At 30.9% G+C, this 23,864-nt stretch overlaps 1 protein-coding gene across 2 annotated transcripts in view; it reads right to left on the bottom strand.

Annotated features, from left to right (window-relative positions):
- Nucleotides 1-23,864, bottom strand: part of Mmp2 (Matrix metalloproteinase 2) — a 171,008-nt gene that overhangs the window by 104,099 nt on the left and 43,045 nt on the right. The window lies entirely within an intron of this gene.

Below are 23,864 nucleotides of genomic sequence, written 5' to 3'. Positions count from 1 at the left end.
ACAAGGATAAAGCGTGCGCAATGTAATCTTGGAATATACGTATCATGGAGATACGTTTATTTATATGCACTTAACTGTATTGATTTATCCGCGTGTCGCATTGGGATACAAACTGCGACAGCCAACTGAGCTGGAAAATTTCAGTATGCCCGATATCTCGAAGAGAAATGTTTTCCCAATTAGTATTCATCCATCAATCTTTTACTTTACTTGTGTTCTTTTATGTACGATTTTATTCCATGTTTTTTCTTTCTGAGAAAGATCTAAAAATTTATTTTGGCGCGAATAAAAAATTGAAGACAGAATTTTAATTTTATCTGAACGATAATAATTAATTTGTTGACTAAAGAAATTTTTAAAAAATGCATATGTTTGAGAGAAAATACAAATTGTAATGAATCTTTTTGATATCTTACTAATTTTAAATGAAAATTTTATGGATTTTTCGGTCTTAATTTTGCTAAATCGTAACTTCGTCGAATTGATTTATAGATAAAATAATACGAAGATCGTTTTTATCGCTTGCGGGAATAATTTCTAATTGTAAGAGATGATAGAAGTCTGAGAGCCGACAAAGATGAAAGGTTATAAATCCATGAACATCCGGGAGATTCAAACGCTCATTCGCATCCCGAGTCACGGTTAATTATTTCATTAAATATTCTTTTTAAATCATTATACGCGCATAGAAAATTGTTAAATTAAAGATCGCGAGATCAATAAAGAGACTACATACAAGGATTGCAAAACATTATTACATAAAACATAAATGTACGGATAATATTATACGTAAATCGTTTTGTCTAAACGTGATATGTATGCGATATATGAAAAAACAAATGATTTTAAATATAAATTCTAATAAATAAATTAATCTCATGTTAGGTATATAATAGTAGGTATATGTACGTAATCAATTAATCCCGTATATTATAGATAATAATAATAAATTAAAATGCTTTCAAGTGCATTTTAAATTTATATTTTTTAAATTTATTCCCATATATTTATCCTCGTGAAAAGCAAAAACTCATTTCTCTTTTATAATTCGGTTGGATGCATTAATACACATTAAAGACTGTTATCAAATTTATAGTAGCACAAGTAATTAAAACAGCAAGTTAATTAATACCACGAGTTATTATCATTATTTGTATTAAATAACAATAATAATTCGTGGTATTAATTATCTTACGGTTTTAATTACTTATACTAATATAAATTTATAGACGACTTTAATGTGCACAACCTTTAATGTGCATCAATGCGAAAATGCATTCTATCAATCTCGCTTTCTTCGAATTAAATTCATAGACACGAAATCACTAATCTTGAATATCGTTTTCCTAATTTAATAAATATTTCTCGCGGGAAGCAAGAGTAAACACAATTTCGCTGATTGTCGACGTACTAAAATCACCGCGCATTTCGCGAAAAGCTCAGGATGACGAAACGGTCGCAGATCTGTCTGCTAGTCGACACGTGGCAGAGTGTCGCTATCTTTAGGGATTCCTCGAGACGGAGGAAGCGCGTCTTGTTCCCGACCGTCGTCGTCGGGAACGAATTCCGATTCGCGCCGGAAAATAAAAAAAGCGCGCCGCCGTTCCGTCTTTCGGTGAAGAGAAAAAGTGGAGAAGGAGGAAGAGAAAATGGACACGGTTATCCTTCCGACGAACGGACATTCAGCAAAACGGAAGAGCGCGAAATGATTTATGACCCTCCTAAGCCAAGCCGTAATAATTTTTAATTAGCGTTATTGAATAGGATATAAAGTTTATCTTTCAACACTCCCCCGCAACGAACACGCAATTATGATAATACAATAATTATGATAATAAAATAAGCGAGAATTATTTTCAAGAAAATCGTCACAAATTCACGTAGCATGTTTAATACTCGAGAAATTGCCGGATGCAAATGATACGAATAATCTTGCTCGTCTCTTTGCGCGCATCTTGTAGGACCTTTCAAGTAACAGCAATTCGAGATCCGCTTCTGATCTTCTCGACAAAAGGGCCTTTGAGATCATGGGACGTCATTATGACGATTGATGTTCGATTCTCCTCCATTCAATCTGCTCCCTTTCAGACGTTTCAATTCTACTTCTCTAAACGTGTATATACATATAATCTATACATGTAAATGACAATATTTGCCCTTTGACTATAAAAGGCAGATTACAAGAAAATTCGCATCGTGAAATTTTCTCATAAAATATTCGTAATATTGAAAATACCATAAAGGACGCCGAGAAAAACTATTTATTTTTATAAATAGTTATAGAAACTTTACAAACAAAAGTCTACACACAATGTATTGAAATCAATAGAATATAAATGAATAGAGTTTATATTAATTAATAGAATATGTTGGCACGAACATATTGTTTCATATCTAAATTGTATAACTTTACATATAACTATTATATAAATTTATATGATATTATAAAATTAAAAATATAAATTAATTTAATTAATTTGTATACGTTATTTTTGAGCATAATATTATTTTCGACGTTATAATATCGTTATTTATCGTTATATATATTATTTCATCAATATCTTAAGATAAGAATATATCTCACAATCAAGTCAAAAAGTATTTCGCAAAACTTCTTCACTATTTCCGCTTATCATAGTTCCCTTCTTTATATTATCTTCTTATCGAAAGATGTAAAGAATGATTATAGGACCGACGATAACTAGATAAAAGGGCCAGGCGAGTAATATTATCGAAAGAAAACGTCAACGATGAAAAAACTACGCTATTTATTTAATAAGAACATTTCCCGAAACAAGTAGAAAAAAATAATTTACTTTAAAATATCACAGAAATATCACAATAAATATAATTAAAATAATGTATAAATATAAATGACAAGAGAAAGAATTACCATTATTATTAAAGTTATTCTTCTAAAATTGCCGAGATTTAATATTTAAAAAATACATATTTTTTCAATATATTTTTTTAATATTAATTTTATCATTATTTTTATAATTATTTTTTTAATATTAATTTTATCATTATTTTTATAATTATTTTTATAATATTAAGTTATAATTAGATTAGTTATTTATAATTTAGTTATAATTGTAATCATAAATAATCATTGAGTTTCGAGAAAATCAATGACATAATGATCAAGTTAGTGCTTCTTTTCGCATTCCACAATTTCGCATCTATTTTTCAAACTGGATCGTCCTAATTACCACGGTCATAAAATATGTTTTACGACGCGTTACTGTACGCGGTTTTCGCCAACTATGTTTTGCCGAGGCCATATATGAGCGACTGGTAATCGCGCGAACACGTGCGTCCTCCACGAAGGGAGAGACACGCAAGGAGCCCTGAGAAGGGTGACCGTTGGACTTAGACCGTGTTTGGTCATCGAGCACGCAAGATTTCTCCCGCATTGTGTTCGCGGATCCCCTTTGCTTTGGAGAACCGGTTGCATCGCGTAACACGTCACTGCTCGCTTGCGCCGCCATTTAAGGCGGATAATATATATATTGAGGAATGTATCTTTCGAACAAAGAGATATTTTCGTTCCCTCTAGCCCTCTTTTAACGCGCCGTCAAAACACTTATCGTAAATACATCTTCTTGACGTGAAAAAATTTCCCGCGCACATATTCTTCCTTTTTATAATTTTAAAGCTTAAATTTCTATAATTGTCTTTCTATCTCTTTCTTTAATTTTAATAATTAAAAATATAAAAGAAAAAATATATACAATAAGAAAAAATATATAATAATTAGAAATTAAAATTAAAATATAAAAGAAAAAATATATAATAAGAAAAAATATAAATTAATAATATTAAAAATTAAAATTAAAATATATTTACGAGCTGCAATAAATTGTGAGTTGTTGAAATTTCTCTCACCCTCTCGTAATTTTTTTAACATAAGCAGTCAAGAAAGATAAAAAAACAACGATAGCTATTCATTGCCACGATGAGATCGTAGCAGCAAGTAATAAAATGGTTGGAAAAAGTGTCAGGATGAATTAAAGACGACGTATAGCTCATCTCGCGCGTCCCACAACAAACATTATCGAACGTTATCAATTGAACCCTGAAGCTGCTGTACAAAAGAGCAAGGTCGCAACGTTTCTTGCTCCTGGCACAGCAATCGCGCTTATCGAATCACAGCAAGAAGAAAACTCGCGCGGTGAAGAAACTCGGTCATGATTCCCGATAGTGTTATAAAAAAAATGAAGAATCTTTTTCTCAGAGGGCGATGAAAGAAAGGGGAAGATGCGTTTCTCAGATGTGGGTGTGTTTGGATCATCTTTGATCTACCCCGAGTCGACATTTTCCTCCCTACTTTTCATCTCAATTTTCAATCTAACATCTGCTTTAATACTTTAAGCAGTCAGATAATCCTCCTTTAAAACTATTTAATCTACAGTTTCGTCGAAAGATCGTCTTTTAAATCTCAAGTGGGAAACTTCGTTTACCGCGTATAAAGTAAGAGAGCTCAATTCCCATATAAAGTAAATTTATCAAAATATCTTCTAGAATCCATAAAAGCGACAAAAAATAAGGTCGAAAAGAGGAGTAAAATTTTTATGGTCGACACATCAAGAGTCGCAAAAGAATTGAAATTTTTGAAATAATTTAATTATTCTAATTAAATTATTAATAATTTAAATGACAGAAAATAATAATTGACATAATTCGCTTTAAAAAAGATTTGAGAAAATCTTAAAAAAATTGCTTGAGAAGTTTTGAAAAATATAAGAGCAAACTCAAGAAGATTACGTCACCGCAATTTTCGGTCGAAGGTATATTGACAAGATTATCTCTTATAATTTTGCGATTCAACGCCAGGGTAACAATGAGGTGTGACAATCTCAGGAGATACCTCCGTATCGCAATCGGGCGCAAAAACAACAAGGGGTGAGAAAAATGTAATTTTTCTCTCTCTTTCTCTCTTTCTTTCTTTAGTCTCTATGCTTTCTCGCAAGCATACAAAGAACGTACATACACTAGTTACACTGCTTACTACGGTGGAACACAATATTCGCGTCCAGATGTACAGTCGCAGTCGGATGGTACGATGTCTCTTGGAAAAGTTTCTCTCGCCTTTGTCCCTGTATAAGACGGGGTGCATGCATATTTACGTGCGAGTACAGGAAAGCATTCCCTGCCTTTGATGTCGGACGACTATTCATTTCGTTTGGCCTTCCGCATTTAACGGAGCGAACGCGTCAGATTACATTTCATGGAAGAGCGAATCACGAATTTATACATTAAAGATTATTAATTCTAATAAACATACTCTCATTGTATGTGCGCATTAAATATTGCAATAAATATGTTAATCTTGAAATTAAACAGTTCATGCGCAAACAATGGGTACTATTTATTTTAATTTAACGATAAATATATGAGTACATATTATTATTATTATTAATATTATAAATTATTATTATTATTTTTGATAAAAAAGTTATGAGTACATAATTAATGATATATAATTTATTTCGCATTTTTATGTAATAGAATATACGCATTTGTTGTCATAATAAACGTTTTCGTATTAAAATTTAACCTGTCAAAGTTGCACATTATAAAAGAAATTGTATTTAAATTAATAAAATAAATTGATGATTAATAATTGATGATTAATACTCTTTGGAATTTATTAATATTTTAAAATTGATATATATTTTAATTATATTTTTAAATTTAAAAGTCATGGCATACAATAGATAACATTTGATTTTATTTTATTATTTAAAAATTATTATTTATATATGTATAATATTCTTAAAAAAAATTCTCGTGTAAACGCAAAAACGCAAAGATATATACCTTGAGAAGCCTAGTCTTTGTTTTTAATAAAGAAGTGACACATGCCATTTGATTTTTCTTCTAGGAAAAATACGAGAATACTTCTTTGCGCTTCTTTCGTGTTGTTGAATCGTGACGGCGATATTTCTTTAACCCTTTCATCGCACCGCGTGCGAGACGTGACTTTCGACGTCTATGCGCTTCCGTAAACGACGGAATGGCATACAAGCGGAAAAACGATGCGGTTAAAAGCTATCGAAGTGGAAATGCCTGTGAAGTCGATCGCACCAAGCTAATCGTGCCGACATATTGCATCCCTAATACAATCCAGTTCAAACGCTGTAGCATTAGTTAATTTTTCACCGTATATGATAAAAATGAAAAGTTATAGTCTTAAAAGTTATAGTTTTAAAATGAAAAAGATATGTGTATATATAATATGCTTACTTTTTTATACTACTCTTTAAATAATTATTCTCTAAGAATTCGAATATTTTCTTTAAATATTGGAGAAGCATAATTTATTTTATTAGAACAAAAAATCTCTAGTTTTCCCGATTAAAAAATTATTATTTCATATAGAAATATTTCCTTTAATATTACGACAAAAAATAGCGACATATTGTGTTCAACGTTAATTTAATTAATCTGATGTATCCTTCGCGAACTATTATACATATTAATAATTAATATATTGTATGGTATTTATTGCTTGTTTCGATATATTGACTATAATGTCTGCCAAATATTTATCTAAAATTGAATTAATGTCAATTAATATTTGCATCACGTTACAATCCCAAAATAGATCCGTAAAGCTGTAACATTATACCAACACCGTTTACATCGTTAACGCATTTAGAACAATACAATACAAAATATAATACATAATACTGTTACGAGCACTGTTTGCGAATATTTATGATTATATATTGCGAATATTTACGATATATATTCTCAAGATATACGGAATGTAATAAAGATGTTGACAAAGTGTCCCGTTTTATTGCGCGAATCTGGCTAATAAAAAAACCGTGGAGAGATGTATGGATGTTTCCTCGACGGAAAAAAATGGCAATGAGGACAAAATGCACGGAATCAATAACTACGAAAAGATAATTTCGAGGACAATAAAATTTATGGAGCATGCAAGTTGGCGCTGCAAGGAAAATTCAATCATAAATAACAAGCTCGGTTAATGTTGATTGAGCTCTGAGTACAATCGAAGCTCTAAATTTAATCATAAATTTTAATCTGCGGAAAACTTCGCGAAGAAAAAAAGAGAAAAAAGAATGAAAAATAATTAGAATGAGTTACAATGAATGCATATAATTATTACTAAAATATTCTCAAAATTTTCTGCGATTAATTTGTATTAGTATCATAGTAATTTTATAGCTACCATATTTAATTTACCAGAATTAATTATTATAAATGTGTTTTACTAGACTCTTTCGAGGCTTTCCATTAATTATTGAATTAGTTTCTCTAATGTTTATTATATTTAATAAAATTAAAATATCTAATTTTTTCGGTTTGTTGAAAGATGTCACATATTATGCAATCAAAATTATACATATGTATTATACTTATATATTCTCCAAATTTTCTGTTCTAATTTTCTAGATAATAATTGGCTCACTTATCAATTTCCGACAAATGCTTCTCGGATGCGGAAATTTTTCGAATTATCACATACATGTATTTAGCAGCTATGGCGTCATGAATAAGCGACGTGTTGTCGTAACAAGCTGCAATTGCAAGAGATATAAGGTTGTTGCGATTTGCCGCAATATCATCGTGGTCGGATGCTTCAGTTAACGAACACCACACTCGCGCTTTCGCGAGCAAGCGAATGCAAAGCGCATCTATACAGAATCACGTATATACAGAGAACAAGAGAGAGAAATATGCGGAGACTGTAGAGAGAAAAGGGAAGAGACTGCGAGATACGAGAGCTTTCAATGACGAGTACCATCTGTCAAACGTGTCTCTTCGTCATCTTCGCCTCGCCGTAGTTTCGCGTATTAGTCTTTTAACGAGGACCAATTCGATCAGCCGGTCGGCCACTTGACCTCGTTGACCCGATTTCCGGTTCGCTCTCGATGCTCTCTTCGATCGTCATCGTTGTCGTCGCTCCGCCAGTTTCATTCTTATCGGAAGATCAAACACGGGAAGATCAAATACGGAAGAGAGATCTCCGATTCTATTTGAAAAGTCTCTATATCGGCTAAACTAGCAAAGGCTCTTTACCAAGACAAAAAATTAATGTAATGTATAGAAAATATGTCATCTATTAATTTATTTATTTTTTAAAAATAATAATTTATTTTATAAAAATGTATATTTACGGATATTTTTATATTTTATTATATTAATTATATTTATTATAATTAAATTATAATATACATTTATATAATATATATTTATAATTATAATATATATTATAATTAATTATTATATTATATAATTAATATGTAATTAAATTTATTATATTTATTTTACATTTTATTTTATTATATTTTATTATATTAATTATATTTGATATATTTATATACATAAGTTTATACAAGGATATTATTATTATTTTGTATGCATATTATATATCTTAAAATTATTATCTTATTATTATTATCTTATTATTATTATATCTTATTATTATTTTGTATACGTGCTATGTATTTTAAAACACTTTATACATCTTGCTGCAAAAATCTAGCCACCAAATAAAAGTCGATAAAAGCGATTTAACATGTTTGTACGAGTGCATGGGAATTTGCATTTTGGTCATGGTCTCTCTCCTTCACATCCGCCGATCGCGCAGCCAGTGATCCGTTTCCGGTTACGTGGCATTCGGGTGGTCCGAATACTCCGAACGGTAAACAAAACGTGGGTAGAATAACTGTCCGAGGAAAAAACAAATAGCCGAAAAAAAGCGCGTTAATCGCCTCAACTGTTTTGTTTCAATCGATCCTTTCGTCCTCTCCCTTCTTTTTCTTCTCCGACAGTAATTTTCTCGCGTAATTTGTGTAACGACTGCATTTCCTCACCTCTTAGCGCAGAGATAGTACCCGATTCCCATAGAGATTCCTTGCAAATGATCGATTCGATATGAGGAGTTAAAAAAATGAAATAGGTGTATTATTCTTGAGTCAAACAGCTCGCGAAGAATTGTTATCACAGAGACCCGACGATTAGATATAAAATTTGTTGGAATAGCGTTTGAGGCGATGCTTGAAAGACAGCAGGGCACATTCGTCGTTGTTTAGGTTGCAACATCTGCCGCGATTGAAGCGTTCCTACTAACTGTGGCGTTGTTCCCTCAGCAACGTGACCCTAAAGCAACAAACCTAATCGCGCGAGCCCGTCTTTCGTCGCGTTCGCGCTCGTAACATTGTACGAAATCATTTCCGAAATGTTTATCGGAACATTTGCATTCTGTAGTTTTTTGAGGGAGGGAGATATTTATCATTTCACGAGAAAAAAACGCGCGTTTAAAATATTCTGCAAAATTGTGATCGCGAAATAATTGAATTCTGTTCTCGGAAACTTGTAGCGTTTGTTTATCGAGTCATTTTGAAAATGCTTGTCGGATCATTTGCACTTGTGGCTTTTTGAGAGAAGGGGTAATTATCATTTGTCAACAAAGAGAACACGCGCATTTAAAATGTTTTGTAAAATTGTTTTCGGAAACTCTGTAATTATCATTTTACGCGTTATATTTACGTTTCTTTTTATTTTCGTATACATATATAAGAGAACAATAATTTTAATTCTTTATAATTTTATTATTTCACTTGACAATCACGATAATTATATTTGTAGAGCCTTGTCAATCGATAACGTATGTGTCTTTCGCTCTTGTATTTTTTACTTCGCGAATTCCCGTGATTTATTATTTCTGCGGCGCGAAAAACTGTCACGATCGCATAAACATATACACGATATTATCAGTCAACAATTTGTTTCAGATTACATAAACGTTTGACGATTCAACAACGTAACAAACTAGAATAAAGTAATTGTCTGAAAAAAAAATCCAATAGCCGAAGAAGAAAATCACATCGCCAGTTTCGCGCTAATCGATGAAATAAATTGAAACGGACCTCTTGTTATAACGCGGCCGCCGTATGTCGAACATATGCTCGCTCGCACGAGCAGGAGGGCTTCTAAAATACTTACCGAGCTCATGACTTGTTAAAGATAATGGCACTATATTCATATATTATAAGGCGCATAGTAACGCATCCTCGAATGTAGCACTCTCAATACTTCTCCATTATTATTCGTTAATGATTCTCAATCGGTGATTGTACGATTCTGCAACGTCGAAAAGTACCCCTTAATCGCGGCTCTCTCTTAATTTAATTTTATATTCTCGTTGTCGCGCGTAAATGTTCGCTTTGAAAAATTTATAATTTCTTTAATCTCTGAGAATTAAATATTTTAGCTCTGGAAAATTGCAATTAAAAATTTGTTTTGATCTTCAAGAAAATTAAATAAATTTCTTTATGTGTCTTCAAGTTTTAGAAATTCTTGTATAAATTTATTTTTAAAGAATTTAAAAGAATTTTTTTAAGAACTTATATAAAGCGAGAAAAGAAAATATATCTATCTTTATTCAAAATATGGATATAAATATTTATATGGCTTGTACTTATGAATTTTTCTATTCTCATAAAAAAAGAAAGAATATACTCTTATTTTCGAACGACTATTTGCGATATTCCAGACAATGAATGCAAGATGCTAAATGCATCACTGCGTCACCTCGTCACGCATGTTGACCTGGGGACCGTTGCACCCGTTGCACATCGTAAGCGCATATAACCCGAAGGGAGAAAGAGAAAGAGACAGAGATAGATAGAGGCAGATAGAGAGAGAGGAAGTTAATTGAGGCGAAGATGACTGTTGTAGGCGGACGGTGATAATTAATCGACTAAACTGCTAGAGGAAGAGAGAGTTTGCAATTTGCTCAAGGTTCGCGAATAATTACATCGTCGAAGAAGCAGCGATTGACATTTTGATAATGCTGATTCGGACCGGCTGTCGCCTCGCTGATTCGAGAAATCGACTTGCACACTGGCGAAGCGATAAGTGAAACTTCCGTAACAATACCTGTTCTTGCGAATCAACGAAGGAGAAAACAATTTTAATTAAAATTGTAATTGTATTTGCGTATCGTTTGTACACATCGATGATTGATCTGGTCAATTTTAATAATTTATTGTGCTTTAAAATATTCCAATTTTTAATATTAAAATTATACTTTATATTATAATTAATGTTTAAAGGATTCTTGTTTAAAAATGCATACAACTGTAGATAATTCTCGAGATAATTTAATATGTGCATCAACAAGATAATTAGCAATTTTATATGCAATAGATTGGATTTTCTTCATAATTAAATAAGAGAAAGAAAAGTTTGCAAGGAAGTGCTTCGATGCCTTAAATATTGATTGTATTCTCGGATCCTTGGGAATTTCGAAAAACTCTTCCAAGTCGTACAAGCTTTTTAGATCTTGTAGAAAGTGGAAATAAATTCAAGACACGACGGTGTCTTTATTCGATATAGTAATGGCACGTTTGAGAGATATCGAAGTTCTCGCGATACTCGGATAGGATCCGAATAACAGATGTGTGAGAATCCTGCCGAATACAATATAAAGACAAGAACCCGCATGGAAGCATGTATCCCATATACGTTCTGTGAAATACAAAGTCTAATTTTCCAGAACTAAATTCAAGTTCTTCTTAAATACCCTAAAAGATATTCGTTTCAAATTGAAACAATATTTAAATATATAGTGTTTTCATTAAAACATAGAAATTTCAATTTTTTTATCGCAGGAGTATATTTTAAAACAATTACTGCCCGAACCAATAATGTAATCCAAGTCATATTTATCCTACTTTAGGATTATTTGTACGCATTATATATTAATTTTAAAATTATATTATGTTATACTCAATGGCTGAGAAATTTTTGTATCAAGTTTCCTGCAAAAAAAAATAACAAATGTCTGTTTTCACCTACATTGCTCTTTATAGAATCGATTTATTCCACTCAAATTTGCAGCAACGATTTATGGCGACCCGTTAATTCCTTCCGAAGCGAAGGAAACTTCGTTCCTGTCCAAGCCATATTTTTCACATAACTGTAACCGTAACAAACCGCCATAAATTCCCGGTCAATTTGTGCAAATTACACGCAATTTTGCGCCAAGAGAGCGCCCATATATATCGAGGTCCCTATGAATGGCGTAAATTACGGTCGACAATTTTCGACGACAAACATCTGAAATCGAACATCTTTATAAAGTAATTACTTCGTCGACGGCCCATTCAAGCGCTTCCGTTCGTGAGATCTATTGAATGCATCGTCGCGAAAACAAAGCGTATAACTATTCGATTCGCGAAATGAGAAATTTTCGCGAAAGCAAATATCAATAAATATCCGTACATCTCGGTCAATGCTAATTTATAGCATAACATAGCGCCAGCTTCCAAAGCTGCGAAACATTCTGGCTATCATGCTAGAAACGCTTGACACTAACGTCGCAATAAAATATACCTCTGATTCTCCTGCGTCCCATCAGCGATTCTATTTCGCCATAAGTCTCTCGATCACAACACGAATTTAACCGAAAACAATGATCTTGAAATTTCGCTCGTTTATCATCTCGCTCTATTTATTCTGGATTCGTCGATTTTTAGGAATTTATTGTTGTATTTTGTGAAGAAAATGTTCCAGAAAATGTTTTATTTAATTCTTTGAACTATTTTCAAAAATTCTTTTCCGTCTTACTTGATTACATTTGTCGTAATAGTTTAATTGTATAGTATATTTGGTAATAATAGTTTAATTATATATTTTTTTAGAAAATAAATAAAAAAAATCTTATTTTTATCAAAAATATTATCTTTCTATACAGGGTGTTTCTTAATAAGTGCGAAACATTTTAGGAGATGATTCTTTGTCGAAAATTAAGGGGGGTTTTTCATATAAACATATACTCCTACATCCCTCCCTGTGGAGTTACACTCCTCCAAAAATGGGGGCAAAAATTAGATTTTATTTTTTTCTCAAATTTGGAACAAGTTAAAGAAATGAAATTAGGTGGATATTTCCTACTAGTAAAAAAGTTATTTATTATTATTTTTTTCAGCCCCCCGTATTGTTATAAAGGGATGAAACTAGCAACCCCTATTCAATTTTTTATTAGAACTTTTTAATGTTTATATGAAAAACCGCCCTTAATTTTCGACAAAGAATCATCTAAAATTTTTCGCATTTATTAAGAAACACCCTGTATATATATATGCATATATATATATTTGTGTCTGGTAAAAGATTATAGTGTGAACGAATTAAGCCACCGTTGACGGTGAAATAACGAAAAATTACTAGCGAATGTATACAGCGGCGAACACTCACTGCAAGTTCCATCTTTTTTTATTCCGCTATGCTAGAAGCGAAGATTAAAATTTCATTCTTGATACATGAACACGCTCGACGACGATCGAAATTTTCATGCAAATTCGAGGTGATGAGTAAAAGAGACTGGGAGGAAAAGAAAGACAAATTGCGTCGATGTAAATTTACTTCGCCATAAAAAAAGAAAAGTACATACAAGGAGTCCCTTTAATTATTCCCAAAAATAACGCGCGTGACGAAACTATGGAACACAATTTTTTTCTCAGGAATCTATCTTTCTATTCACGGAACGAAGCAATAATGATGTTTTTTGTGACACGATCAAAGAGATTATTCGCGCAAGTACAGCACATTTCCTTTCCACTTCCCTATATTCGAATGTTCATCCCTTTATCGGTCGATATTTATCCATTAATATTCACCGCAACAGTCGATGATAAACCGCAGAGGCGAGGAAGTTCGCGCGTAGTGCATCGTATGCGCTTATACATCGTGCATTTAGGCCCGAGTTTACTAAACATGGGTCAACCAAACAAGTTATATTACGGTTACATTGCAAGTTATTTAAAAAAAAAATAATATACATACATATATCGATATATCTATAAATAATGTGTTATTTATTAATAATGTGTAATTTATATACAGGGTGAGCCATTTTAATTAACGCACGCAATTATTTCGGAAACAAAGCATTTTAGAGAAAAATGTTTCAGACAAAAGTTGTTTGGTTTCGAGGGGGCCATAAGATGGTATCATTGGTTTGACCTTGAAGAGTTATTTGAAGGTCACATGAAGGTGACCTTCAATTTCTTAAATGGAACCTACTATTTGTCATTGCATATTCTTGTAGCTTATCTCGATAGCTTTCCAAAACACTATAATTAAGTACCTTTTCGTTAAGTACTTTTTGAGTTATGAGGCTTGAAATAATTTCTTAATTTTACATAAACCGTAAAATATCTTGTAAAATATTCATTTTTCGATTATCTTACCTTAATACTTTTATGTACAAAATAATGAGAGGAATCAATTAGTGTAAAGAAAATACATAGTTATTTTTAAGAAAAAATATGTAATTGTTAATTGCAAATTACATATTTTTTCTTCAAAACAACTATGTGTTTTTTGACAAATGACAAATAGTAGGTTCCATTTAAGAAATTGAAGGTGACCTTCATGTGACCTTCAAATGACTCTTCAGTGTCAAACCAATGATACCATCTTATGGCCCCCTCGAAACCATAAAACTTTTGTCTGAAACATTTTTCTCTAAAATGCTTTGTTTCCGAAATAATTGCGTGCGTTAATTAAAATGGCTCATCCTGTATATATAAAATATATATAAATTTTGTATACGATAATATTACTATTTATATAGGTTAAATAATATAATATTCTTAAAAAATATATTAAAAATAAATATATAATATTATTTTAAAATAATTATAATACTTTATCAAATAAGCACATATATAATGTAATAGACATTTTTCACTTTAAATACTTGTATTTTTTTCTTCCAAGTATAAAATTTTATATATAAATATTTAAACAAAACATACTGAAAAGAACTCTCAGTTTTAAACGATGATATTCGAATCATTTCAACGATGAGATTTGCAAGAATATTTTAAGAATAATTCCATATATTCTATTTTAAATTATTTATACATTTATTTCTTATTTTATATTTTTTTGTCGAAGAGGAAAGAGTCTTTTCTTTCTATTAGGTTCTTTCTATAGGCTACAACTTTCAATCCCTTACTAGGCGTGGATGGATAGATCAACGACGGATACGAGAAGATAGAAGATCCAACGGATAAAAGAAGGAAGGTCAAAAGGACAAGAGCAACGGCAGGCAGGCCAGAGAGAAAATTCAGAAGCGCGAGATAGCGCCGACTACACCCTATGTATACGCGTCCGACTCGCATAAATACGCTCGTTCTATCTTTTCCTCTCTCGGTGAACGAGAGTAATTTTCGTGACGAGTTGTAGCAGAAGATGCCGCTTCGTAACTTCCACTGACAGCCGTAAAATCCGAGGTATAAAGTAAAAAATTTATAATCAAAAATAAGAAAAAAAATGCAATACAAGTATAGAAGAATTTCTCTTTTGTAAAAAATTTTAAAAAATATTTTTTATTTTTTTAATTAATGGATTTTATAGATTTTTAATTAATGGATTTATTATTAATTTATTATTATATCACATTATATATTTTACCTATTTTTGTTTATTTTACTAACAAATTTATTATATTAATTTTATCAAGTTTGAAAAGTACTCATATAACACTCACTTAAGAATCAACATCCAGATATGTGTACTAGCGACGAAAAGAGAAAAAAAGGAAAAAACTCGAGATGGATAAATAAGAGTGATCGAAAGATCCTCCTTTTCCTGCATAAATTTACATCAAGTGCAAGAACATCTGACAATGTTTCTAAGCGAACCGCGAGCGAGCAGCAGCCGGAACACGCGCGAGTCGGCAAATTCAGTTACATCTCTGATGTAGTGCCGGGAAAGAAATTAAATTCTAGTCCTCGCGTGCCGAGAAACGGAGAGAGAAGTTATAATGACGGCAAAAGGGAAAATTCTTCGTTGATTTTAGATCGTACTCAGAAAAATGAAAGACTTTCGCAATGGTCAATTATTATTCTTCCTCGGTAAGTCTTTTCCTCCAGCTTTTTCTCGTTGATACAGTTTAATACAACGTTTTACAATTGGATGCTCAAGTAAATACTAAATAGCAAAATCAAGTTGAACTTAAACTTAAAAAAAGCGCGATTTATCTAGTGTTATTATTAATGTTACTAAAATTTGATAAATTATAATTAATTATAATTATAATTAATAATAACTATTTTAATTATATAATTATTAAAAAATTCTAAATATATGTATATTTAAAATTTTTATTTAAATGTGTATTACCATCTTGAAGATAATAAGTAAATTTGCACAATGCTTAGCTTTATGTTTCTTTTATTTCGACAATCCGGAGAAAATATTGTCCTGATGTTTTACCACGGAGGAAACAAGAAAATAACTTAAAATGAGCATGCATTTTATGTAGAACGGAATATTTATACCGAAGTACAGACTATGTAATTGCTGTTATACACAGAAACATTTCTTTTTACTTTTCGCTACTGTGGCAATAAGTTGATGTTTCGAATTATGTAAAACAAATAGTACATCTCTCTCGGAAAAATTCTATATAACTAAAATATATTTCTAAAATCTTATAATAAAGAAAATTTAATAATTTTAAATAAATATATAAATTAATAATAAAAAATATATCGCTTTATAAAATTATTATTAAATTAGATTTTAAACAAACATGACAATTTCAAATAGATTCTTTAAATAATATGAAATTAAATAAATGTATATGTGTGTTTGCTATCGAAAAATCTTAAAATGATTTAAATTTTATCTCAAAGAGAAATTCTCGATCTGATAATATCCTTATAATAAAATTCAATCGCATTTTATTACGTTTTATAGAATGTCAAAATGAAGATTATATATTGAAATTTACCATGTTTTAGTCTGCATAAATAATAGCAATAAATCTTGAGTCGTATGCATGTTTAATATTCTGACATGTACGTAAAACGGAACGGGATGGGAAGCTTCGGCAAAATGGTAGCCCGGCTTTCTACAGATTGGATGATTTAATCGATTACACGTGCTCATACAGCGTACATGTGAAATTAGTTTAATGCTTGTTTCTGACAACCGTGTCACACACGTGATTCAGACGGCGTCATAGCGTTAAAATCGCACAATTGGCATTCCCTATCGAAATTGATTAATTTATGCTTTAACCTTGAAGGAATATAGATAGATGAATAAAATTAAATTCCTCATAGTTTATTATAAAAGATATTTATTTTTGATATCTTGTCAAAAATTGAACGATCTAATGTAAATTTACATGACGAGTAATTTATATAATGACCTCTCTTTATCATTAACTAATCATTAAGAATGTGCAGACAAATATTTAATAATAAAAATTATTATTAATTAGGTGGTAAATAATATTAAAAATGAGATTTTCTAGATGCACACTGTATAATTTTTGCTGAAACGGTGTTCCGGTACGTAACATGTCATATTACTATCGTGACTTTATCGTCAGGCAATGTATACGCTTTTGTGCACGCTCTGTATGTCGTGGAAAATAAGCTAACAGTTCTGCGATTACCTCATAAAAACCGGCGATCTTTTCTTTGCGGCACAACCGACGACGCTGGGAGGAAATATAGCGCGCGTCTCTCATAGAGGCAATAAACCCCTTTCAGAACATAAACGCGATGACGCGGTACCTAGCCAAGATCATTGCGAACTGGTATGGGGTCTAAAAGCGCCTGTCTGAATCGGTGTAAGCCCAGTTACTTATTTGTAACAATAAAAAAATCATTTGTACAAACTACTTTCGAGAAGAAAGTATCTTACAAATAATAATTTCGAAAATCCAACTTAATGGAGTAATATTGCTAGCAATTTTATATATTTGTAGAGAGAGAGAGAGAGAGAGAGAGAGAAATAATCTTAATAAATTTATAAAACTCTGTTATATGTGTTTATATTTATTATATATATTATATATGTATATATATATAATATTTGTATTATATAAAATTTTTTTATTACTAAATATATTTATAATTTGATATTATATGTATATAAATCTTTTTTATATTATATTTAATTATTATATATATTTTATATTACATTTTATGTATATGTATATTTAAATTTTTTAATTCTCATTTACATTTTCCTTTGAGCACCTGTTTGATTGTGCTTTTAAAAAAATATTTAAGAAAAAGTCCCATGTTTGAATTCTGATTTCGAAAATCCGCCGTTTGATCTTTCGCGAGAGATCTTTCTCATTTGCAGACCGCTTTTAGCGACCGTAGCGAAGATTACGTGGAACCGAGATTAATCGTTCACGGTGTTTTGCCTGCGATCTCGCACGAAAGCGCACTCGCCCGCGGCACGCGACATTTTATTGTAATTATGCAACAAAGGAGCAGTTATAACATAAAACATAGTCAAAGACAGTCCTTGATCTGCTACTATATTCGCGTAAAATAACTTGCAAAAGACAGTTGAAATGATTTAGATTCAGAGAAAGAGATGTGTTGCAATGAGTAAATATATAAAATATATATTAGTATAAATTTGATAGGAAAATTAACGTAAAATTTGAATTTAGCGTTTTAAAATCGTGACTTTTATTCGTCCGTCTTGAATTTCCATAATTCGGGAAAAATATTTTGCTGGAAGAATATTGTCTGTGATTTCAATTAAACGGGATATATTCGCTTACGAAACGTCGCAACTTTAAAAATAGGCGCCGCTGATTCAGTTCTATTCACGATTGAATAAAATTAACCGCGTTACATTCTCTTATTTTTCGCTCGTTTACTCAAAAATCGCACAAAAATTATCAAAAGAGCAATCAAACATCTCATATTTTGCGTTAATATATTAAATCGATAATTTAAATATATATGGAAATATAAATTACGCAAAATATAAAACAGATATTATACAATATATATATATATATATATATATATATATATATATATATATATATATAGAGAGAGAGAGAGAGAGAGAGAGAGAGAGAGAGAATTAATGAAATATAATATAAAATATAATATGTACGATAATACAGAATTAATAAAGATAAATCAATGATATCTTCATAATAATTATTTCAAATGTTAAGTCATCTTTAGATCTTCTCCCTCTCATCTACATATATTTTACCGAAGAAAAAGTTTATTTCGGATTGCTGTTTCCAGTGAAATGTGACTCGTCCGATTTTTCGCGAAAGACATTTCGGTTTAAGTAGCAAAGCTGTCGACCTGGTGTCGCGCGTTACCGTCGGTTCATTAAAGCATTGTTGTCGAGAATTTGCGTGTCGCGAACTTATCGCGAAATGCAGGGAGTGAACAATCGCAGCAGCGGCGTAGGTGGGTGTTTGTGCGTGCAAATCCACGCCGCAATCTCGTTGCGTGTATTTGGGTTAATCCCTAAATCAGTTTTGCCTTGCTTAGTGAGCGCAGACGACGAACGAAGAGACGCAACTCCAAAAGTCGGACATAGTCACTAAAGATTCTATATACAAAATGTTAAAATTATCATAAGATATATAATTACGTCTGTAAAAATTTTATTATAACATACTAAAAATATTATATTTGAACGAAAAAGAAAAGATTATATATTTCTTTTTTAATAAAACCAAATTTCCAACAAGTCTCAAAAACCGTTTCAATCCTTTTAATTAATGTAATAAATGTAATTTAATCTCTCAAATAATATATAAAAATATTAATAAATATGATCTTTTTAATTTTTATAAAGTTACGATTTATATATATATATATGATAAAGGCTTTTTGATTCATTAAGATTCTATATTATTAATTAAAGAAATATATATTTTATATTAAAAAATATTTTACAGCAATAAACGTACAATTAAAAACATTTTATATTATCTCACATATGAGATAAACATTTTATTTTATTTTTATTTATTTTATTTTCAAAATAAAGGAAAAGAAAAAGATGTATTTTAAAAAATTTTTACACACTATCTTCATATTAAATTTTACTGTTTTGAATAATTCAGCTTAATCTTATTTACAAGTTTTAAAGAGGAAAGATTTCCTATAAATAAGTAAATAATTTTCGTATAAAACGGTGACTGGACTGGTGGCTAATTCTAGGAAGAAGGATATTATGTGCTTTCGTAAGAAAATGACTCATTTCCGCGTGTCTCGGCCGGAAATTCCGCTTAAATTCATCTCGCGTACCTGTATTTCCGGCTTCAGACTCGGGTTTGGTGGTAACAATGGCAAACTTTAAGCGCTTGGTGATTAAATTTTATTCTCGGCGTACCTCAGGATTAATACCACCATTTTGACGACGGAGCATTTGCACGGCCCGGTTGTTACGAGAAAAAGAGGGAGAGAGAAAATTAATTTACTTTATACGAAATAAATGTGCAACTTTTATAAATGAGCGAAACCGATGCATATATCGAAATTTTCCCGGAAAAGTGTATCACAATTTATCACTTTGATGCTTGTCTTTGCTAGGTCACAATAATAGACCATTTATTCTTAGACAAAAATAGACTATGTCTATTTTCGCTGTCCTGAACTCGCGAGAAATAAGTTCAGCTTGAGTAAATAAGGTCAAGAAAAGAATCAATGTGCTATAATTAGCAAAAATTAATTAAAACAAGATAGAAAATATCTTTATCTAATAAAATAAATTAAATTGTAACAAAAAGTAAAGTTAATTAAAATGAAATTTAAATAAATAAATCTTAAATCTTAAAATACGCAATTAATTATAATAATACACAAATTAATTATAATAATACTTTATAAAAAAGCATATATAATAATACCATAAAATCGAAAAATCACGATTTAACTTATATAATTATAATCCACCTTGTTTTGTTTACGAAAGTGTACGGGATTATAAAATGATGAGGCAGTTTAAAATTGTTATTGATGTCGCAGACCGCATGTAGAGAATTTAACGGCGGCGTGATTAAGTTATACTAATTTTGATGACGCATCCAATTCTATTGACCGAAATTCATTTCATGTGTGGCAGCGATTTAATTGAATTCTGGTGGTATCGCCATTAATTGAAAATCACAAGGCCAATTCTTTGCCGCGGCTGGAGATTAAATTTCTCTCTGATGAGATTGCCACGATCGTCGCATCAATCACGAAGATAATGATAGAGAGCGGATAACAAGGTAATATAGCTAATGAGACAAAACCGCGTGTTATTGATCTCTTGTGTTGAAATATTTAACCATTCAGTATGTTACTGTCTCTATTTTATAATGAACATATTGAAATTCATCTTGCTACAACGACGAGAAGAGAAAAAGGCGGACAGACCGGTATTGTTGTCTGGCTCTCATTGTCGGACGTTATTAACTTGATACAAGCGTGCGCGAAAAGACGGAAAATGCATTATATCCGAAATTGAGGCATTTTTTATCCAATTATACATAATAAAGACAAATATAACAGCCAGAGATGACAAAGAAATACTGATCTCAAAAATATGTTGGAACAAAAATATTCCTATAATTGATAACCTAGATATTTTATGTGTTTCTTTAAAATGTAAATATGTATATTAAAAGATTAATTAATTTATAACTCAAAAATATACGAATATTTATTATACACACATATTCGCATGCATACGATCCATCTTTCATATGAATTTAGATTTAGACCAATAGAAGCAAATTTTTAATAAAATTAAATTGGTTCGATTAAATTATATCAGTTAGTAATTAAACCATCAGCGTACTTGTATCTGAAGTTGGAGAGCATCTTAGTCTAATTAAAGCCTCTTCCGATTAAATTAAACTACGTGAATTCCCCTCGCAAGAATCTCTTAGTTTTAATTCTATAGTCAATACGAAAGATTTTATCAGGTTACGTTAGCCAGATTACTTTATTAAAACTTGCCACTATGTTCCATGGCGCAGTTTTTATTTATTAATCAATTATCCAGAAATTATATCAAACTTTATTACAATAATATTATTGTAATATAATGATAGTAAGTAATAAAAAATGTAATTTTATTAATGTATTAAGTTATATTGAGTATTTTATTAACTTTATCTTTCGCTACTAAAAAGCGACTATAGTCGCATGATCCAAAACAATCATTCCATGTTAAAATTAAAATCAAGTCATCCAAGTAAAATTTTTCATTATGATAAATATTACAGAAAAAATTTAATCAAATTAATTTTTGTTAATCAGATTAATCTTAATGTAATCTGGAAATCTCTCATATCAATTAGAATTTTAACGAAGAATATCTCATTGTAAATTTTAAAAATTTTACAAATAAAATTATTTTAATTATATCGACATATAAATTTTAATTTTAGTTTCAATAGAAAAATTTCTGCACTTATATAATATAAAGAAAAGCTTCTAAAAAAAAGTATAGTATATCAAAAGTCGTATCAACCTTATTTAATCACGCGCGAGAGATCGTCGGAGCGATTCAAATCGCCGTCAGAAATACATATACGAGTAGCCACGTATACGTAGCAGACGTTTCCTCCGTCGGTTTAATTAGACCGAGAATAAATGAGGGGCTCTATGTAAACCGAGTTATCGTGACGACCCGATTAGATTCCGTGAATGGCCTTATGTACCGCGTGTGTTTGCCGAGCACGCTCGTCGATTCGAAACTCGACGTCGTATCGTCTCGTATCGGATGCATTCAACCACCGGAAGTTCCGTCATCTCTATTCCGTCAACGTCGGCGAAACGCACGCACGCACGCACGCACGCACGCACGCACGCACGTACGCACGCACGCGTGACACATGCGTATCCCGACGTGTAAAACTCGCAGAGATAACTTTCTGGAGAGAAACAACAACGAGAGAAATTGTAAAAACATTTATATATTGCAGTACATTGGAATTCGAATGCATCATCGAGTGACGACAAAACAATCTAAAAAAAAAAGACGAATTCGCAAAAATATTTAAAACGCTAAAATACAATTTTTAATAATAAAGTAAAGCCGTGTGTGTTTAATTATATGTAAAAATGGAGATAAAAAGCGGTAAAATTTTAATTAAGTGCCCTGCGATTCATCCTGTCGAAATATCGTTATTAACTTATAATAGGAAGGAAGAAGAGCAATCATTCTTGCATTATGGAACGTTAATAATAATCACGATGAAATTAAGTAAAGCATTTCATTGGATTCCACCCAGTTATCCATCAAGTTCGTATAAAACTGAGGAAAACGTAACTCATTTTATGAAAGCGTAATTAACGGCAAATTTGCATTTTGCAAATTCACTGATCGCTCCTTTACCGCTAATGTAAGTGCTAACGCGATAAAGCTCTATTAATATTGTGATAGCACAACACTGTGGCACATCATTAATTCCCATTTGCTAATTTATGCGAGATGAGATTTAAATGAACTCAATCAGAATCGACTCCGCGATAATATCGCTGCGTATGAAATATTTACGAGCCTATAACCAGATTCCGGCGCGTTCGTCTAGAACGATTATGTAAAGCGCGAAGCAAAGTAACGCGAGATAAATTCAATCGCGATAAAGACATCAGTTTTCCGCGATGCAATTGCAAACCCAGCAGAACTCGGCTGCTGCAATCAAAAAGCGGATCATCTATCCTTTCTCCAAAAAAGAAATGAATAATATAACTATCTATCATTCCTATTTATAATATATTGCTTGGTAAAAAAAATATAATATAATATAATAATAATATAAATAATATAATAATAATATAATAATAATATAAATAATATAATAATAATATAAATATAATATAATATAAAGATATAATATAAGATAATATTTGTATTGATAAAATATATTTAATCTTGCATTGATAAAATATATTTAAAAAAAAAAACAAGTAAACCAATTATTGAAAAATTAGATTTAAATCGAATTGATTAAGATATCGCTGACTTTCGTAGATAAACCAAAGGAATGAATATTATTCATCGATGTAGAGCTACTT

Source organism: Camponotus vicinus, unplaced genomic scaffold, assembly GCF_025532165.1.
Source record: "Camponotus vicinus isolate PSW18456_S1 unplaced genomic scaffold, iyCamVici1.0 SCAF_1, whole genome shotgun sequence".
Lineage (NCBI taxonomy): Eukaryota > Metazoa > Arthropoda > Insecta > Hymenoptera > Formicidae > Camponotus > Camponotus vicinus.
Note: the sequence above shows the minus strand (reverse complement) of the source record. Positions and strands in the feature narration are given on the sequence as shown.